The following is a 20,067-nucleotide window of genomic DNA, read 5'->3' on the forward strand; positions in this document are numbered from 1 at the left end:
AACCTATTTTGCAACACAGAGAAACATATCTGAAGGTGTTAGAAGTGTTTTGCATGATTTTTGAAGTTAGAGCCTGAAATGTCAGAAAACAGCGTTTCAGCACATAACAAACTTGGTTCTGGCAATGCAAGCTGAAAATCGGTCAGAAATTAAAATTGCAATCTGTGCATGAATAAAACCTATTTTGCAACACAGAGAAACATATCTGAAGGTGTTAGAAGTGTTTTGCATGATTTTTGAAGTTAGAGCCTGAAATGTCAGAAAACAGCGTTTCAGCACATAACAAACTTGGTTCTGGCAATGCAAGCTGAAACTCAGTCCAAAATTAAAATTCCAGTCTGTGCATGAATGAAACGTATTTTGAAACACACAGAAACATATCTGAAGGTGTTAGAAGTGTTTTGCATGATTTTTGAAGTTAGAGCCTGAAATGTCAGAAAACAGCGTTTCAGCACCTAACAAACTTGGTTCTGGCAATGCAAGCTGAAACTCGGTCAGAAATTAAAATTCCAGTCTGTGCATGAATAAAACCTATTTTGCAACACAGAGAAACATATCTGAAGGTGTTAGAAGTGTTTTGCATGATTTTTGGAGTTAGAGCCTGAAATGTCAGAAAACAGCGTTTCAGCACATAACAAACTTTGTTCTGGCAATGCAAGCTGAAACTCGGTCAGAAATTAAAATTGCAGTCTGTGCATGAATAAAACCTATTTTGCAACACAGAGAAACATATCTGAAGGTGTTAGAAGTGTTTTGCATGATTTTTGAAGTTAGAGCCTGAAATGTCAGAAAACAGCGTTTCAGCACATAACAAACTTGGTTCTGGCAATGCAAGCTGAAAATCGGTCAGAAATTAAAATTGCAATCTGTGCATGAATAAAACCTATTTTGCAACACAGAGAAACATATCTGAAGGTGTTAGAAGTGTTTTGCATGATTTTTGAAGTTAGAGCCTGAAATGTCAGAAAACAGCGTTTCAGCACATAACAAACTTGGTTCTGGCAATGCAAGCTGAAACTCAGTCCAAAATTAAAATTGCAGTCTGTGCATGAATGAAACGTATTTTGAAACACACAGAAACATATCTGAAGGTGTTAGAAGTGTTTTGCATGATTTTTGAAGTTAGAACCTGAAATGTCAGAAAACAGCGTTTCAGCACATAACAAACTTGGTTCTGGCAATGCAAGCTGAAACTCAGTCCAAAATTAAAATTCCAGTCTGTGCATGAATGAAACGTATTTTGAAACACACAGAAACATATCTGAAGGTGTTAGAAGTGTTTTGCATGATTTTTGAAGTTAGAGCCTGAAATGTCAGAAAACAGCGTTTCAGCACATAACAAACTTGGTTCTGGCAATGCAAGCTGAAACTCGGTCAGAAATTAAAATTCCAGTCTGTGCATGAATAAAACCTATTTTGCAACACAGAGAAACATATCTGAAGGTGTTAGAAGTGTTTTGTATGATTTTTGAAGTTAGAGCCTGAAATGTCAGAAAACGGCGTTTCAGCACCTAACAAACTTGGTTCAGGCAATGCAAGCTGAAACTTGGCCCAAAAATAAAATTCCAGTCTGTGCATGAATAAAACCTATTTTGCAACACAGAGAAACATATCTGAAGGTGTTAGAAGTGTTTTGCATGATTTTTGAAGTTAGAGCCTGAAATGTCAGAAAACGGCGTTTCAGCACATAACAAACTTGGTTCAGGCAATGCAAGCTGAAACTCGGTCCAAAATTAAAATTGCAGTCTGTGCATGAATAAAACCTATTTTGCAACACAGAGAAACATATCTGAAGGTGTTAGAAGTGTTTTACATGATTTTTGAAGTTAGAGCCTGAAATGTCAGAAAACGGCGTTTCAGCACCTAACAAACTTGGTTCAGGCAATGCAAGCTGAAACTTGGCCCAAAATTAAAATTCCAGTCTGTGCATGAATGAAACGTATTTTGCAACACACAGAAACATATCTGAAGGTGTTAGAAGTGTTTTGCATGATTTTTGAAGTTAGAGCCTGAAATGTCAGAAAACAGCGTTTCAGCACATAACAAACTTGGTTCTGGCAATGCAAGCTGAAAATCGGTCAGAAATTAAAATTGCAATCTGTGCATGAATAAAACCTATTTTGCAACACAGAGAAACATATCTGAAGGTGTTAGAAGTGTTTTGCATGATTTTTGAAGTTAGAGCCTGAAATGTCAGAAAACAGCGTTTCAGCACATAACAAACTTGGTTCTGGCAATGCAAGCTGAAACTCAGTCCAAAATGAAAATTGCAGTCTGTGCATGAATGAAACGTATTTTGAAACACACAGAAACATATCTGAAGGTGTTAGAAGTGTTTTGCATGATTTTTGAAGTTAGAGCCTGAAATGTCAGAAAACAGCGTTTCAGCACATAACAAACTTGGTTCTGGCAATGCAAGCTGAAACTCGGTCAGAAATTAAAATTCCAGTCTGTGCATGAATAAAACCTATTTTGCAACACAGAGAAACATATCTGAAGGTGTTAGAAGTGTTTTGCATGATTTTTGAAGTTAGAGCCTGAAATGTCAGAAAACGGCGTTTCAGCACCTAACAAACTTTGTTCTGGCAATGCAAGCTGAAACTCGGTCAGAAATTAAAATTGCAGTCTGTGCATGAATAAAACCTATTTTGCAACACAGAGAAACATATCTGAAGGTGTTAGAAGTGTTTTGCATGATTTTTGAAGTTAGAGCCTGAAATGTCAGAAAACGGCGTTTCAGCACCTAACAAACTTGGTTCAGGCAATGCAAGCTGAAACTTGGCCCAAAATTAAAATTCCAGTCTGTGCATGAATAAAACCTATTTTGCAACACAGAGAAACATATCTGAAGGTGTTAGAAGTGTTTTGCATGATTTTTGAAGTTAGAGCCTGAAATGTCAGAAAACGGCGTTTCAGCACATAACAAACTTGGTTCAGGCAATGCAAGCTGAAACTTGGCCCAAAATTAAAATTCCAGTCTGTGCATGAATAAAACCTATTTTGCAACACAGAGAAACATATCTGAAGGTGTTAGAAGTGTTTTGCATGATTTTTGAAGTTAGAGCCTGAAATGTCAGAAAACAGCGTTTCAGCACATAACAAACTTGGTTCTGGCAATGCAAGCTGAAACTCGGTCAGAAATTAAAATTGCAGTCTGTGCATGAATAAAACCTATTTTGCAACACAGAGAAACATATCTGAAGGTGTTAGAAGTGTTTTGCATGATTTTTGAAGTTAGAGCCTGAAATGTCAGAAAACAGCGTTTCAGCACATAACAAACTTGGTTCTGGCAATGCAAGCTGAAAATCGGTCAGAAATTAAAATTGCAATCTGTGCATGAATAAAACCTATTTTGCAACACAGAGAAACATATCTGAAGGTGTTAGAAGTGTTTTGCATGATTTTTGAAGTTAGAGCCTGAAATGTCAGAAAACAGCGTTTCAGCACATAACAAACTTGGTTCTGGCAATGCAAGCTGAAACTCAGTCCAAAATTATAATTGCAGTCTGTGCATGAATGAAACGTATTTTGAAACACACAGAAACATATCTGAAGGTGTTAGAAGTGTTTTGCATGATTTTTGAAGTTAGAGCCTGAAATGTCAGAAAACAGCGTTTCAGCACATAACAAACTTGGTTCTGGCAATGCAAGCTGAAACTCGGTCAGAAATTAAAATTGCAGTCTGTGCATGAATAAAACCTATTTTGCAACACAGAGAAACATATCTGAAGGTGTTAGAAGTGTTTTGCATGATTTTTGAAGTTAGAGCCTGAAATGTCAGAAAACGGCGTTTCAGCACCTAACAAACTTGGTTCAGGCAATGCAAGCTGAAACTTGGCCCAAAATTAAAATTCCAGTCTGTGCATGAATAAAACCTATTTTGCAACACAGAGAAACATATCTGAAGGTGTTAGAAGTGTTTTGCATGATTTTTGAAGTTAGAGCCTGAAATGTCAGAAAACAGCGTTTCAGCGCAGAACAAACTTGGTTCCAGCAATGCAAGCTGAATCTTGGTCCCACTTTAAAATAACAGTCTGTGCATGAATAAAACCTATTTTGCAACACAGAGAAACATATCTGAAGGTGTTAGAAGTGTTTTGCATGATTTTTGAAGTTAGAGCCTGAAATGTTTGAAAACAGCGTTTCAGCGCAGAACAAACTTGGTTCCAGCAATGCAAGATGAATCTTGGTCCCAAGTTAAAATATCAGTATGTGCATGAATAAAACCTATTTTGCAACACAGAGAAACATATCTGAAGGTGTTAGAAGTGTTTTGCATGATTTTTGAAGTTAGAGCCTGAAATGTCAGAAAACGGCTTTTCAGCACATAACAAACTTGGTTCAGGCAATGCAAGCTGAAACTCGGTCCAAAATTAAAATTGAAGTCTGTGCATGAATAAAACCTATTTTGCAACACAGAGAAACATATCTGAAGGTGTTAGAAGTGTTTTGCATGATTTTTGAAGTTAGAGCCTGAAATGTCAGAAAACAGCGTTTCAGTGCAGAACAAACTTGGTTCCAGCAATGCAAGCTGAATCTTGGTCCCACTTTAAAATATCAGTCTGTGCATGAATAAAACCTATTTTGCAACACAGAGAAACATATCTGAAGGTGTTAGAAGTGTTTTGCATGATTTTTTAAGTTAGAGCCTGAAATGTCAGAAAACAGCGTTTCAGCGCAGAACAAACTTGCTTCTGGCAATGCAGGCTGAAACTCGGTCCAATATTAAAATTGCAATCTGTGCATTAATAAAACCTATTTTGCAACACAGAGAAACATATTTGAAGGTGTTAGAAGTGTTTTGCATGATTTTTGAAGTTAGAGCCTGAAATGTCAGAAAACGGCTTTTCAGCACATAACAAACTTGGTTCCAGCAATGCAAGCTGAATCTTGGTCCCACTTTAAAATATCAGTCTGTGCATGAATAAAACCTATTTTGCAACACAGAGAAACATATCTGAAGGTGTTAGAAGTGTTTTGCATGATTTTTGAAGTTAGAGCCTGAAATGTCAGAAAACGGCTTTTCAGCCCATAACAAACTTGGTCCAGGCAATGCAAGCTGAAACTCGGTCCAAAATTAAAATAGCAGTCTGTGCATGAATAAAACCTATTCTGCAACACAGAGACACATATCTGAAGGTGTTAGAAGTGTTTTGCATGAATTTTGAAGTTAGAGCCTGAAATGTCAGAAAACAGCGTTTCAGCCCATAACAAACTTGGTTCTGGCAATGCAGGCTGAAACTCGGTCCAAAATTAAAATTGCAGCCTGTGCATGAATAAAACCTATTTTGCAACACAGAGAAACATGTTTTAAGGTGTTAGAAGTGTTTTGCATGATTTTTTAAGTTAGAGCCTGAAATGTCAGAAAACGGCTTTTCAGCACATAACAAACTTGGTTCAGGCAATGCAAGCTGAATCTCTCTCCCACTTTAAAATATCAGTCTGTGCATGAATAAAACCTATTTTGCAACACAGAGAAACATATCTGAAGGTGTTAGAAGTGTTTTGCATGATTTTTGAAGTTAGAGCCTGAAATGTCAGAAAACGGCTTTTCAAGCACATAACAAACTTGGTTCAGGCAATGCAAGCTGAAACTCGGTCCAAAATTAAAATTGAAGTCTGTGCATGAATAAAACCTATTTTGCAACACAGAGAAACATATCTGAAGGTGTTAGAAGTGTTTTGCATGATTTTTGAAGTTAGAGCCTGAAATGTCAGAAAACGGCTTTTCAGCCCATAACAAACTTGGTCCAGGCAATGCAAGCTGAAACTCGGTCCAAAATTAAAATAGCAGTCTGTGCATGAATAAAACCTATTCTGCAACACAGAGACACATATCTGAAGGTGTTAGAAGTGTTTTGCATGATTTTTGAAGTTAGAGCCTGAAATGTCAGAAAACAGCGTTTCAGCGCAGAACAAACTTGGTTCCAGCAATGCAAGCTGAATCTTGGTCCCACTTTAAAATAACAGTCTGTGCATGAATAAAACCTATTTTGCAACACAGAGAAACATATCTGAAGGTGTTAGAAGTGTTTTGCATGAATTTTGAAGTTAGAGCCTGAAATGTCAGAAAACAGCGTTTCAGCCCATAACAAACTTGGTTCTGGCAATGCAGGCTGAAACTCGGTCCAAAATTAAAATTGCAGCCTGTGCATGAATAAAACCTATTTTGCAACACAGAGAAACATGTCTTAAGGTGTTAGAAGTGTTTTGCATGATTTTTTAAGTTAGAGCCTGAAATGTCAGAAAACGGCTTTTCAGCACATAACAAACTTGGTTCAGGCAATGCAAGCTGAATCTCTCTCCCACTTTAAAATATCAGTCTGTGCATGAATAAAACCTATTTTGCAACACAGAGAAACATATCTGAAGGTGTTAGAAGTGTTTTGCATGATTTTTGAAGTTAGAGCCTGAAATGTCAGAAAACGGCTTTTCAGCACATAACAAACTTGGTTCAGGCAATGCAAGCTGAAACTCGGTCCAAAATTAAAATTGAAGTCTGTGCATGAATAAAACCTATTTTGCAACACAGAGAAACATATCTGAAGGTGTTAGAAGTGTTTTGCATGATTTTTGAAGTTAGAGCCTGAAATGTCAGAAAACGGCTTTTCAGCACATAACAAACTTGGTTCAGGCAATGCAAGCTGAAACTCGGTCCAAAATTAAAATTGAAGTCTGTGCATGAATAAAACCTATTTTGCAACACAGAGAAACATATCTGAAGGTGTTAGAAGTGTTTTGCATGATTTTTGAAGTTAGAGCCTGAAATGTCAGAAAACGGCTTTTCAGCCCATAACAAACTTGGTCCAGGCAATGCAAGCTGAAACTCGGTCCAAAATTAAAATAGCAGTCTGTGCATGAATAAAACCTATTCTGCAACACAGAGACACATATCTGAAGGTGTTAGAAGTGTTTTGCATGATTTTTGAAGTTAGAGCCTGAAATGTCAGAAAACAGCGTTTCAGCGCAGAACAAACTTGGTTCCAGCAATGCAAGCTGAATCTTGGTCCCACTTTAAAATAACAGTCTGTGCATGAATAAAACCTATTTTGCAACACAGAGAAACATATCTGAAGGTGTTAGAAGTGTTTTGCATGATTTTTGAAGTTAGAGCCTGAAATGTCAGAAAACAGCGTTTCAGCGCAGAACAAACTTGCTTCTGGTAATGCAGGCTGAAACTCGGTCCAATATTAAAATTGCAGTCTGTGCATTAATAAAACCTATTTTGCAACACAGAGAAACATATTTGAAGGTGTTAGAAGTGTTTTGCATGATTTTTGAAGTTAGAGCCTGAAATGTCAGAAAACGGCTTTTCAGCACATAACAAACTTGGTTCAGGCAATGCAAGCTGAAACTCGGTCCAAAATTAAAATTGAAGTCTGTGCATGAATAAAACCTATTTTGCAACACAGAGAAACATATCTGAAGGTGTTAGAAGTGTTTTGCATGATTTTTGAAGTTAGAGCCTGAAATGTCAGAAAACGGCTTTTCAGCCCATAACAAACTTGGTCCAGGCAATGCAAGCTGAAACTCGGTCCAAAATTAAAATAGCAGTCTGTGCATGAATAAAACCTATTCTGCAACACAGAGACACATATCTGAAGGTGTTAGAAGTGTTTTGCATGATTTTTGAAGTTAGAGCCTGAAATGTCAGAAAACAGCGTTTCAGCGCAGAACAAACTTGGTTCCAGCAATGCAAGCTGAATCTTGGTCCCACTTTAAAATAACAGTCTGTGCATGAATAAAACCTATTTTGCAACACAGAGAAACATATCTGAAGGTGTTAGAAGTGTTTTGCATGATTTTTGAAGTTAGAGCCTGAAATGTCAGAAAACAGCGTTTCAGCGCAGAACAAACTTGGTTCCAGCAATGCAAGATGAATCTTGGTCCCAAGTTAAAATATCAGTATGTGCATGAATAAAACCTATTTTGCAACACAGAGAAACATATCTGAAGGTGTTAGAAGTGTTTTGCATGATTTTTGAAGTTAGAGCCTGAAATGTCAGAAAACGGCTTTTCAGCACATAACAAACTTGGTTCAGGCAATGCAAGCTGAAACTCGGTCCAAAATTAAAATTGAAGTCTGTGCATGAATAAAACCTATTTTGCAACACAGAGAAACATATCTGAAGGTGTTAGAAGTGTTTTGCATGATTTTTGAAGTTAGAGCCTGAAATGTCAGAAAACAGCGTTTCAGTGCAGAACAAACTTGGTTCCAGCAATGCAAGCTGAATCTTGGTCCCACTTTAAAATATCAGTCTGTGCATGAATAAAACCTATTTTGCAACACAGAGAAACATATCTGAAGGTGTTAGAAGTGTTTTGCATGATTTTTTAAGTTAGAGCCTGAAATGTCAGAAAACAGCGTTTCAGCGCAGAACAAACTTGCTTCTGGCAATGCAGGCTGAAACTCGGTCCAATATTAAAATTGCAATCTGTGCATTAATAAAACCTATTTTGCAACACAGAGAAACATATCTGAAGGTGTTAGAAGTGTTTTGCATGATTTTTGAAGTTAGAGCCTGAAATGTCAGAAAACGGCTTTTCAGCACATAACAAACTTGGTTCAGGCAATGCAAGCTGAATCTCTCTCCCACTTTAAAATATCAGTCTGTGCATGAATAAAACCTATTTTGCAACACAGAGAAACATATCTGAAGGTGTTAGAAGTGTTTTGCATGATTTTTGAAGTTAGAGCCTGAAATGTCAGAAAACGGCTTTTCAAGCACATAACAAACTTGGTTCAGGCAATGCAAGCTGAAACTCGGTCCAAAATTAAAATTGAAGTCTGTGCATGAATAAAACCTATTTTGCAACACAGAGAAACATATCTGAAGGTGTTAGAAGTGTTTTGCATGATTTTTGAAGTTAGAGCCTGAAATGTCAGAAAACGGCTTTTCAGCCCATAACAAACTTGGTCCAGGCAATGCAAGCTGAAACTCGGTCCAAAATTAAAATAGCAGTCTGTGCATGAATAAAACCTATTCTGCAACACAGAGACACATATCTGAAGGTGTTAGAAGTGTTTTGCATGATTTTTGAAGTTAGAGCCTGAAATGTCAGAAAACAGCGTTTCAGCGCAGAACAAACTTGGTTCCAGCAATGCAAGCTGAATCTTGGTCCCACTTTAAAATAACAGTCTGTGCATGAATAAAACCTATTTTGCAACACAGAGAAACATATCTGAAGGTGTTAGAAGTGTTTTGCATGAATTTTGAAGTTAGAGCCTGAAATGTCAGAAAACAGCGTTTCAGCCCATAACAAACTTGGTTCTGGCAATGCAGGCTGAAACTCGGTCCAAAATTAAAATTGCAGCCTGTGCATGAATAAAACCTATTTTGCAACACAGAGAAACATGTCTTAAGGTGTTAGAAGTGTTTTGCATGATTTTTTAAGTTAGAGCCTGAAATGTCAGAAAACGGCTTTTCAGCACATAACAAACTTGGTTCAGGCAATGCAAGCTGAATCTCTCTCCCACTTTAAAATATCAGTCTGTGCATGAATAAAACCTATTTTGCAACACAGAGAAACATATCTGAAGGTGTTAGAAGTGTTTTGCATGATTTTTGAAGTTAGAGCCTGAAATGTCAGAAAACGGCTTTTCAGCACATAACAAACTTGGTTCAGGCAATGCAAGCTGAAACTCGGTCCAAAATTAAAATTGAAGTCTGTGCATGAATAAAACCTATTTTGCAACACAGAGAAACATATCTGAAGGTGTTAGAAGTGTTTTGCATGATTTTTGAAGTTAGAGCCTGAAATGTCAGAAAACGGCTTTTCAGCACATAACAAACTTGGTTCAGGCAATGCAAGCTGAAACTCGGTCCAAAATTAAAATTGAAGTCTGTGCATGAATAAAACCTATTTTGCAACACAGAGAAACATATCTGAAGGTGTTAGAAGTGTTTTGCATGATTTTTGAAGTTAGAGCCTGAAATGTCAGAAAACGGCTTTTCAGCCCATAACAAACTTGGTCCAGGCAATGCAAGCTGAAACTCGGTCCAAAATTAAAATAGCAGTCTGTGCATGAATAAAACCTATTCTGCAACACAGAGACACATATCTGAAGGTGTTAGAAGTGTTTTGCATGATTTTTGAAGTTAGAGCCTGAAATGTCAGAAAACAGCGTTTCAGCGCAGAACAAACTTGGTTCCAGCAATGCAAGCTGAATCTTGGTCCCACTTTAAAATAACAGTCTGTGCATGAATAAAACCTATTTTGCAACACAGAGAAACATATCTGAAGGTGTTAGAAGTGTTTTGCATGATTTTTGAAGTTAGAGCCTGAAATGTCAGAAAACAGCGTTTCAGCGCAGAACAAACTTGCTTCTGGTAATGCAGGCTGAAACTCGGTCCAATATTAAAATTGCAGTCTGTGCATTAATAAAACCTATTTTGCAACACAGAGAAACATATTTGAAGGTGTTAGAAGTGTTTTGCATGATTTTTGAAGTTAGAGCCTGAAATGTCAGAAAACGGCTTTTCAGCACATAACAAACTTGGTTCCAGCAATGCAAGCTGAATCTTGGTCCCACTTTAAAATATCAGTCTGTGCATGAATAAAACCTATTTTGCAACACAGAGAAACATATCTGAAGGTGTTAGAAGTGTTTTGCATGATTTTTGAAGTTAGAGCCTGAAATGTCAGAAAACGGCTTTTCAGCCCATAACAAACTTGGTCCAGGCAATGCAAGCTGAAACTCGGTCCAAAATTAAAATAGCAGTCTGTGCATGAATAAAACCTATTCTGCAACACAGAGACACATATCTGAAGGTGTTAGAAGTGTTTTGCATGAATTTTGAAGTTAGAGCCTGAAATGTCAGAAAACAGCGTTTCAGCCCATAACAAACTTGGTTCTGGCAATGCAGGCTGAAACTCGGTCCAAAATTAAAATTGCAGCCTGTGCATGAATAAAACCTATTTTGCAACACAGAGAAACATGTCTTAAGGTGTTAGAAGTGTTTTGCATGATTTTTTAAGTTAGAGCCTGAAATGTCAGAAAACGGCTTTTCAGCACATAACAAACTTGGTTCAGGCAATGCAAGCTGAATCTCTCTCCCACTTTAAAATATCAGTCTGTGCATGAATAAAACCTATTTTGCAACACAGAGAAACATATCTGAAGGTGTTAGAAGTGTTTTGCATGATTTTTGAAGTTAGAGCCTGAAATGTCAGAAAACAGCGTTTCAGCGCAGAACAAACTTGGTTCCAGCAATGCAAGCTGAATCTTGGTCCCACTTTAAAATATCAGTCTGTGCATGAATAAAACCTATTTTGCAACACAGAGAAACATATCTGAAGGTGTTAGAAGTGTTTTGCATGATTTTTGAAGTTAGAGCCTGAAATGTCAGAAAACGGCTTTTCAGCACATAACAAACTTGGTTCAGGCAATGCAAGCTGAAACTCGGTCCAAAATTAAAATTGAAGTCTGTGCATGAATAAAACCTATTTTGCAACACAGAGAAACATATCTGAAGGTGTTAGAAGTGTTTTGCATGATTTTTGAAGTTAGAGCCTGAAATGTCAGAAAACGGCTTTTCAGCACATAACAAACTTGGTTCAGGCAATGCAAGCTGAAACTCGGTCCAAAATTAAAATTGAAGTCTGTGCATGAATAAAACCTATTTTGCAACACAGAGAAACATATCTGAAGGTGTTAGAAGTGTTTTGCATGATTTTTGAAGTTAGAGCCTGAAATGTCAGAAAACGGCTTTTCAGCCCATAACAAACTTGGTCCAGGCAATGCAAGCTGAAACTCGGTCCAAAATTAAAATAGCAGTCTGTGCATGAATAAAACCTATTCTGCAACACAGAGACACATATCTGAAGGTGTTAGAAGTGTTTTGCATGATTTTTGAAGTTAGAGCCTGAAATGTCAGAAAACAGCGTTTCAGCGCAGAACAAACTTGGTTCCAGCAATGCAAGCTGAATCTTGGTCCCACTTTAAAATAACAGTCTGTGCATGAATAAAACCTATTTTGCAACACAGAGAAACATATCTGAAGGTGTTAGAAGTGTTTTGCATGATTTTTGAAGTTAGAGCCTGAAATGTCAGAAAACAGCGTTTCAGCGCAGAACAAACTTGGTTCCAGCAATGCAAGATGAATCTTGGTCCCAAGTTAAAATATCAGTATGTGCATGAATAAAACCTATTTTGCAACACAGAGAAACATATCTGAAGGTGTTAGAAGTGTTTTGCATGATTTTTGAAGTTAGAGCCTGAAATGTCAGAAAACGGCTTTTCAGCACATAACAAACTTGGTTCAGGCAATGCAAGCTGAAACTCGGTCCAAAATTAAAATTGAAGTCTGTGCATGAATAAAACCTATTTTGCAACACAGAGAAACATATCTGAAGGTGTTAGAAGTGTTTTGCATGATTTTTGAAGTTAGAGCCTGAAATGTCAGAAAACGGCTTTTCAGCACATAACAAACTTGGTTCCAGCAATGCAAGCTGAATCTTGGTCCCACTTTAAAATATCAGTCTGTGCATGAATAAAACCTATTTTGCAACACAGAGAAACATATCTGAAGGTGTTAGAAGTGTTTTGCATGATTTTTGAAGTTAGAGCCTGAAATGTCAGAAAACGGCTTTTCAGCCCATAACAAACTTGGTCCAGGCAATGCAAGCTGAAACTCGGTCCAAAATTAAAATAGCAGTCTGTGCATGAATAAAACCTATTCTGCAACACAGAGACACATATCTGAAGGTGTTAGAAGTGTTTTGCATGAATTTTGAAGTTAGAGCCTGAAATGTCAGAAAACAGCGTTTCAGCCCATAACAAACTTGGTTCTGGCAATGCAGGCTGAAACTCGGTCCAAAATTAAAATTGCAGCCTGTGCATGAATAAAACCTATTTTGCAACACAGAGAAACATGTCTTAAGGTGTTAGAAGTGTTTTGCATGATTTTTTAAGTTAGAGCCTGAAATGTCAGAAAACGGCTTTTCAGCACATAACAAACTTGGTTCAGGCAATGCAAGCTGAATCTCTCTCCCACTTTAAAATATCAGTCTGTGCATGAATAAAACCTATTTTGCAACACAGAGAAACATATCTGAAGGTGTTAGAAGTGTTTTGCATGATTTTTGAAGTTAGAGCCTGAAATGTCAGAAAACGGCTTTTCAAGCACATAACAAACTTGGTTCAGGCAATGCAAGCTGAAACTCGGTCCAAAATTAAAATTGAAGTCTGTGCATGAATAAAACCTATTTTGCAACACAGAGAAACATATCTGAAGGTGTTAGAAGTGTTTTGCATGATTTTTGAAGTTAGAGCCTGAAATGTCAGAAAACGGCTTTTCAGCCCATAACAAACTTGGTCCAGGCAATGCAAGCTGAAACTCGGTCCAAAATTAAAATAGCAGTCTGTGCATGAATAAAACCTATTCTGCAACACAGAGACACATATCTGAAGGTGTTAGAAGTGTTTTGCATGATTTTTGAAGTTAGAGCCTGAAATGTCAGAAAACAGCGTTTCAGCGCAGAACAAACTTGGTTCCAGCAATGCAAGCTGAATCTTGGTCCCACTTTAAAATAACAGTCTGTGCATGAATAAAACCTATTTTGCAACACAGAGAAACATATCTGAAGGTGTTAGAAGTGTTTTGCATGAATTTTGAAGTTAGAGCCTGAAATGTCAGAAAACAGCGTTTCAGCCCATAACAAACTTGGTTCTGGCAATGCAGGCTGAAACTCGGTCCAAAATTAAAATTGCAGCCTGTGCATGAATAAAACCTATTTTGCAACACAGAGAAACATGTCTTAAGGTGTTAGAAGTGTTTTGCATGATTTTTTAAGTTAGAGCCTGAAATGTCAGAAAACGGCTTTTCAGCACATAACAAACTTGGTTCAGGCAATGCAAGCTGAATCTCTCTCCCACTTTAAAATATCAGTCTGTGCATGAATAAAACCTATTTTGCAACACAGAGAAACATATCTGAAGGTGTTAGAAGTGTTTTGCATGATTTTTGAAGTTAGAGCCTGAAATGTCAGAAAACGGCTTTTCAGCACATAACAAACTTGGTTCAGGCAATGCAAGCTGAAACTCGGTCCAAAATTAAAATTGAAGTCTGTGCATGAATAAAACCTATTTTGCAACACAGAGAAACATATCTGAAGGTGTTAGAAGTGTTTTGCATGATTTTTGAAGTTAGAGCCTGAAATGTCAGAAAACGGCTTTTCAGCACATAACAAACTTGGTTCAGGCAATGCAAGCTGAAACTCGGTCCAAAATTAAAATTGAAGTCTGTGCATGAATAAAACCTATTTTGCAACACAGAGAAACATATCTGAAGGTGTTAGAAGTGTTTTGCATGATTTTTGAAGTTAGAGCCTGAAATGTCAGAAAACGGCTTTTCAGCCCATAACAAACTTGGTCCAGGCAATGCAAGCTGAAACTCGGTCCAAAATTAAAATAGCAGTCTGTGCATGAATAAAACCTATTCTGCAACACAGAGACACATATCTGAAGGTGTTAGAAGTGTTTTGCATGATTTTTGAAGTTAGAGCCTGAAATGTCAGAAAACAGCGTTTCAGCGCAGAACAAACTTGGTTCCAGCAATGCAAGCTGAATCTTGGTCCCACTTTAAAATAACAGTCTGTGCATGAATAAAACCTATTTTGCAACACAGAGAAACATATCTGAAGGTGTTAGAAGTGTTTTGCATGATTTTTGAAGTTAGAGCCTGAAATGTCAGAAAACAGCGTTTCAGCGCAGAACAAACTTGCTTCTGGTAATGCAGGCTGAAACTCGGTCCAATATTAAAATTGCAGTCTGTGCATGAATAAAACCTATTTTGCAACACAGAGAAACATGTCTTAAGGTGTTAGAAGTGTTTTGCATGATTTTTTAAGTTAGAGCCTGAAATGTCAGAAAACGGCTTTTCAGCACATAACAAACTTGGTTCAGGCAATGCAAGCTGAATCTCTCTCCCACTTTAAAATATCAGTCTGTGCATGAATAAAACCTATTTTGCAACACAGAGAAACATATCTGAAGGTGTTAGAAGTGTTTTGCATGATTTTTGAAGTTAGAGCCTGAAATGTCAGAAAACGGCTTTTCAAGCACATAACAAACTTGGTTCAGGCAATGCAAGCTGAAACTCGGTCCAAAATTAAAATTGAAGTCTGTGCATGAATAAAACCTATTTTGCAACACAGAGAAACATATCTGAAGGTGTTAGAAGTGTTTTGCATGATTTTTGAAGTTAGAGCCTGAAATGTCAGAAAACGGCTTTTCAGCCCATAACAAACTTGGTCCAGGCAATGCAAGCTGAAACTCGGTCCAAAATTAAAATAGCAGTCTGTGCATGAATAAAACCTATTCTGCAACACAGAGACACATATCTGAAGGTGTTAGAAGTGTTTTGCATGATTTTTGAAGTTAGAGCCTGAAATGTCAGAAAACAGCGTTTCAGCGCAGAACAAACTTGGTTCCAGCAATGCAAGCTGAATCTTGGTCCCACTTTAAAATAACAGTCTGTGCATGAATAAAACCTATTTTGCAACACAGAGAAACATATCTGAAGGTGTTAGAAGTGTTTTGCATGAATTTTGAAGTTAGAGCCTGAAATGTCAGAAAACAGCGTTTCAGCCCATAACAAACTTGGTTCTGGCAATGCAGGCTGAAACTCGGTCCAAAATTAAAATTGCAGCCTGTGCATGAATAAAACCTATTTTGCAACACAGAGAAACATGTCTTAAGGTGTTAGAAGTGTTTTGCATGATTTTTTAAGTTAGAGCCTGAAATGTCAGAAAACGGCTTTTCAGCACATAACAAACTTGGTTCAGGCAATGCAAGCTGAATCTCTCTCCCACTTTAAAATATCAGTCTGTGCATGAATAAAACCTATTTTGCAACACAGAGAAACATATCTGAAGGTGTTAGAAGTGTTTTGCATGATTTTTGAAGTTAGAGCCTGAAATGTCAGAAAACGGCTTTTCAGCACATAACAAACTTGGTTCAGGCAATGCAAGCTGAAACTCGGTCCAAAATTAAAATTGAAGTCTGTGCATGAATAAAACCTATTTTGCAACACAGAGAAACATATCTGAAGGTGTTAGAAGTGTTTTGCATGATTTTTGAAGTTAGAGCCTGAAATGTCAGAAAACGGCTTTTCAGCACATAACAAACTTGGTTCAGGCAATGCAAGCTGAAACTCGGTCCAAAATTAAAATTGAAGTCTGTGCATGAATAAAACCTATTTTGCAACACAGAGAAACATATCTGAAGGTGTTAGAAGTGTTTTGCATGATTTTTGAAGTTAGAGCCTGAAATGTCAGAAAACGGCTTTTCAGCCCATAACAAACTTGGTCCAGGCAATGCAAGCTGAAACTCGGTCCAAAATTAAAATAGCAGTCTGTGCATGAATAAAACCTATTCTGCAACACAGAGACACATATCTGAAGGTGTTAGAAGTGTTTTGCATGATTTTTGAAGTTAGAGCCTGAAATGTCAGAAAACAGCGTTTCAGCGCAGAACAAACTTGGTTCCAGCAATGCAAGCTGAATCTTGGTCCCACTTTAAAATAACAGTCTGTGCATGAATAAAACCTATTTTGCAACACAGAGAAACATATCTGAAGGTGTTAGAAGTGTTTTGCATGATTTTTGAAGTTAGAGCCTGAAATGTCAGAAAACAGCGTTTCAGCGCAGAACAAACTTGCTTCTGGTAATGCAGGCTGAAACTCGGTCCAATATTAAAATTGCAGTCTGTGCATTAATAAAACCTATTTTGCAACACAGAGAAACATATTTGAAGGTGTTAGAAGTGTTTTGCATGATTTTTGAAGTTAGAGCCTGAAATGTCAGAAAACGGCTTTTCAGCACATAACAAACTTGGTTCCAGCAATGCAAGCTGAATCTTGGTCCCACTTTAAAATATCAGTCTGTGCATGAATAAAACCTATTTTGCAACACAGAGAAACATATCTGAAGGTGTTAGAAGTGTTTTGCATGATTTTTGAAGTTAGAGCCTGAAATGTCAGAAAACGGCTTTTCAGCCCATAACAAACTTGGTCCAGGCAATGCAAGCTGAAACTCGGTCCAAAATTAAAATAGCAGTCTGTGCATGAATAAAACCTATTCTGCAACACAGAGACACATATCTGAAGGTGTTAGAAGTGTTTTGCATGAATTTTGAAGTTAGAGCCTGAAATGTCAGAAAACAGCGTTTCAGCCCATAACAAACTTGGTTCTGGCAATGCAGGCTGAAACTCGGTCCAAAATTAAAATTGCAGCCTGTGCATGAATAAAACCTATTTTGCAACACAGAGAAACATGTCTTAAGGTGTTAGAAGTGTTTTGCATGATTTTTTAAGTTAGAGCCTGAAATGTCAGAAAACGGCTTTTCAGCACATAACAAACTTGGTTCAGGCAATGCAAGCTGAATCTCTCTCCCACTTTAAAATATCAGTCTGTGCATGAATAAAACCTATTTTGCAACACAGAGAAACATATCTGAAGGTGTTAGAAGTGTTTTGCATGATTTTTGAAGTTAGAGCCTGAAATGTCAGAAAACAGCGTTTCAGCGCAGAACAAACTTGGTTCCAGCAATGCAAGCTGAATCTTGGTCCCACTTTAAAATATCAGTCTGTGCATGAATAAAACCTATTTTGCAACACAGAGAAACATATCTGAAGGTGTTAGAAGTGTTTTGCATGATTTTTGAAGTTAGAGCCTGAAATGTCAGAAAACGGCTTTTCAGCACATAACAAACTTGGTTCAGGCAATGCAAGCTGAAACTCGGTCCAAAATTAAAATTGAAGTCTGTGCATGAATAAAACCTATTTTGCAACACAGAGAAACATATCTGAAGGTGTTAGAAGTGTTTTGCATGATTTTTGAAGTTAGAGCCTGAAATGTCAGAAAACGGCTTTTCAGCCCATAACAAACTTGGTCCAGGCAATGCAAGCTGAAACTCGGTCCAAAATTAAAATAGCAGTCTGTGCATGAATAAAACCTATTCTGCAACACAGAGACACATATCTGAAGGTGTTAGAAGTGTTTTGCATGATTTTTGAAGTTAGAGCCTGAAATGTCAGAAAACAGCGTTTCAGCGCAGAACAAACTTGGTTCCAGCAATGCAAGCTGAATCTTGGTCCCACTTTAAAATAACAGTCTGTGCATGAATAAAACCTATTTTGCAACACAGAGAAACATATCTGAAGGTGTTAGAAGTGTTTTGCATGATTTTTGAAGTTAGAGCCTGAAATGTCAGAAAACAGCGTTTCAGCGCAGAACAAACTTGGTTCCAGCAATGCAAGATGAATCTTGGTCCCAAGTTAAAATATCAGTATGTGCATGAATAAAACCTATTTTGCAACACAGAGAAACATATCTGAAGGTGTTAGAAGTGTTTTGCATGATTTTTGAAGTTAGAGCCTGAAATGTCAGAAAACGGCTTTTCAGCACATAACAAACTTGGTTCAGGCAATGCAAGCTGAAACTCGGTCCAAAATTAAAATTGAAGTCTGTGCATGAATAAAACCTATTTTGCAACACAGAGAAACATATCTGAAGGTGTTAGAAGTGTTTTGCATGATTTTTGAAGTTAGAGCCTGAAATGTCAGAAAACAGCGTTTCAGTGCAGAACAAACTTGGTTCCAGCAATGCAAGCTGAATCTTGGTCCCACTTTAAAATATCAGTCTGTGCATGAATAAAACCTATTTTGCAACACAGAGAAACATATCTGAAGGTGTTAGAAGTGTTTTGCATGATTTTTTAAGTTAGAGCCTGAAATGTCAGAAAACAGCGTTTCAGCGCAGAACAAACTTGCTTCTGGCAATGCAGGCTGAAACTCGGTCCAATATTAAAATTGCAATCTGTGCATTAATAAAACCTATTTTGCAACACAGAGAAACATATTTGAAGGTGTTAGAAGTGTTTTGCATGATTTTTGAAGTTAGAGCCTGAAATGTCAGAAAACGGCTTTTCAGCACATAACAAACTTGGTTCCAGCAATGCAAGCTGAATCTTGGTCCCACTTTAAAATATCAGTCTGTGCATGAATAAAACCTATTTTGCAACACGGAGAAACATATCTGAAGGTGTTAGAAGTGTTTTGCATGATTTTTGAAGTTAGAGCCTGAAATGTCAGAAAACGGCTTTTCAGCCCATAACAAACTTGGTCCAGGCAATGCAAGCTGAAACTCGGTCCAAAATTAAAATAGCAGTCTGTGCATGAATAAAACCTATTCTGCAACACAGAGACACATATCTGAAGGTGTTAGAAGTGTTTTGCATGATTTTTGAAGTTAGAGCCTGAAATGTCAGAAAACAGCGTTTCAGCGCAGAACAAACTTGGTTCCAGCAATGCAAGCTGAATCTTGGTCCCACTTTAAAATAACAGTCTGTGCATGAATAAAACCTATTTTGCAACACAGAGAAACATATCTGAAGGTGTTAGAAGTGTTTTGCATGATTTTTGAAGTTAGAGCCTGAAGTGTCAGAAAACAGCGTTTCAGCGCAGATAAAACTTGGTTCCAGCAATGCAAGCTGAATCTTGGTCCCACTTTAAAATATCAGTCTGTGCATGAATAAAACCTATTTTGCAACACAGAGAAACATATCTGAAGGTGTTAGAAGTGTTTTGCATGATTTTTGAAGTTAGAGCCTGAAGTGTCAGAAAACAGCGTTTCAGCGCAGAACAAACTTGGTTCCAGCAATGCAAGCTGAATCTGTCTCCCACTTTAAAATATCAGTCTGTGCATGAATAAAACCTATTTTGCAACACAGAGAAACATATCTGAAGGTGTTAGAAGTGTTTTGCATGATTTTTGAAGTTAGAGCCTGAAATGTCAGAAAACAGCGTTTCAGCGCAGAACAAACTTGGTTCCAGCAATGCAAGCTGAATCTTGGTCCCAATTTAAAATATCAGTCTGTGCATGAATAAAACCTATTTTGCAACACAGAGAAACATATCTGAAGGTGTTAGAAGTGTTTTGCATGATTTTTGAAGTTAGAGCCTGAAGTGTCAGAAAACAGCGTTTCAGCGCAGAACAAACTTGTTTCTGGCAATGCAGGCTGAAACTCGGTCCAAAATTAAAATTGCAGCCTGTGCATGAATA

Source organism: Garra rufa, unplaced genomic scaffold (assembly GCF_049309525.1).
Source record: "Garra rufa unplaced genomic scaffold, GarRuf1.0 hap1_unplaced_002, whole genome shotgun sequence".
Taxonomy (NCBI): domain Eukaryota; kingdom Metazoa; phylum Chordata; class Actinopteri; order Cypriniformes; family Cyprinidae; genus Garra; species Garra rufa.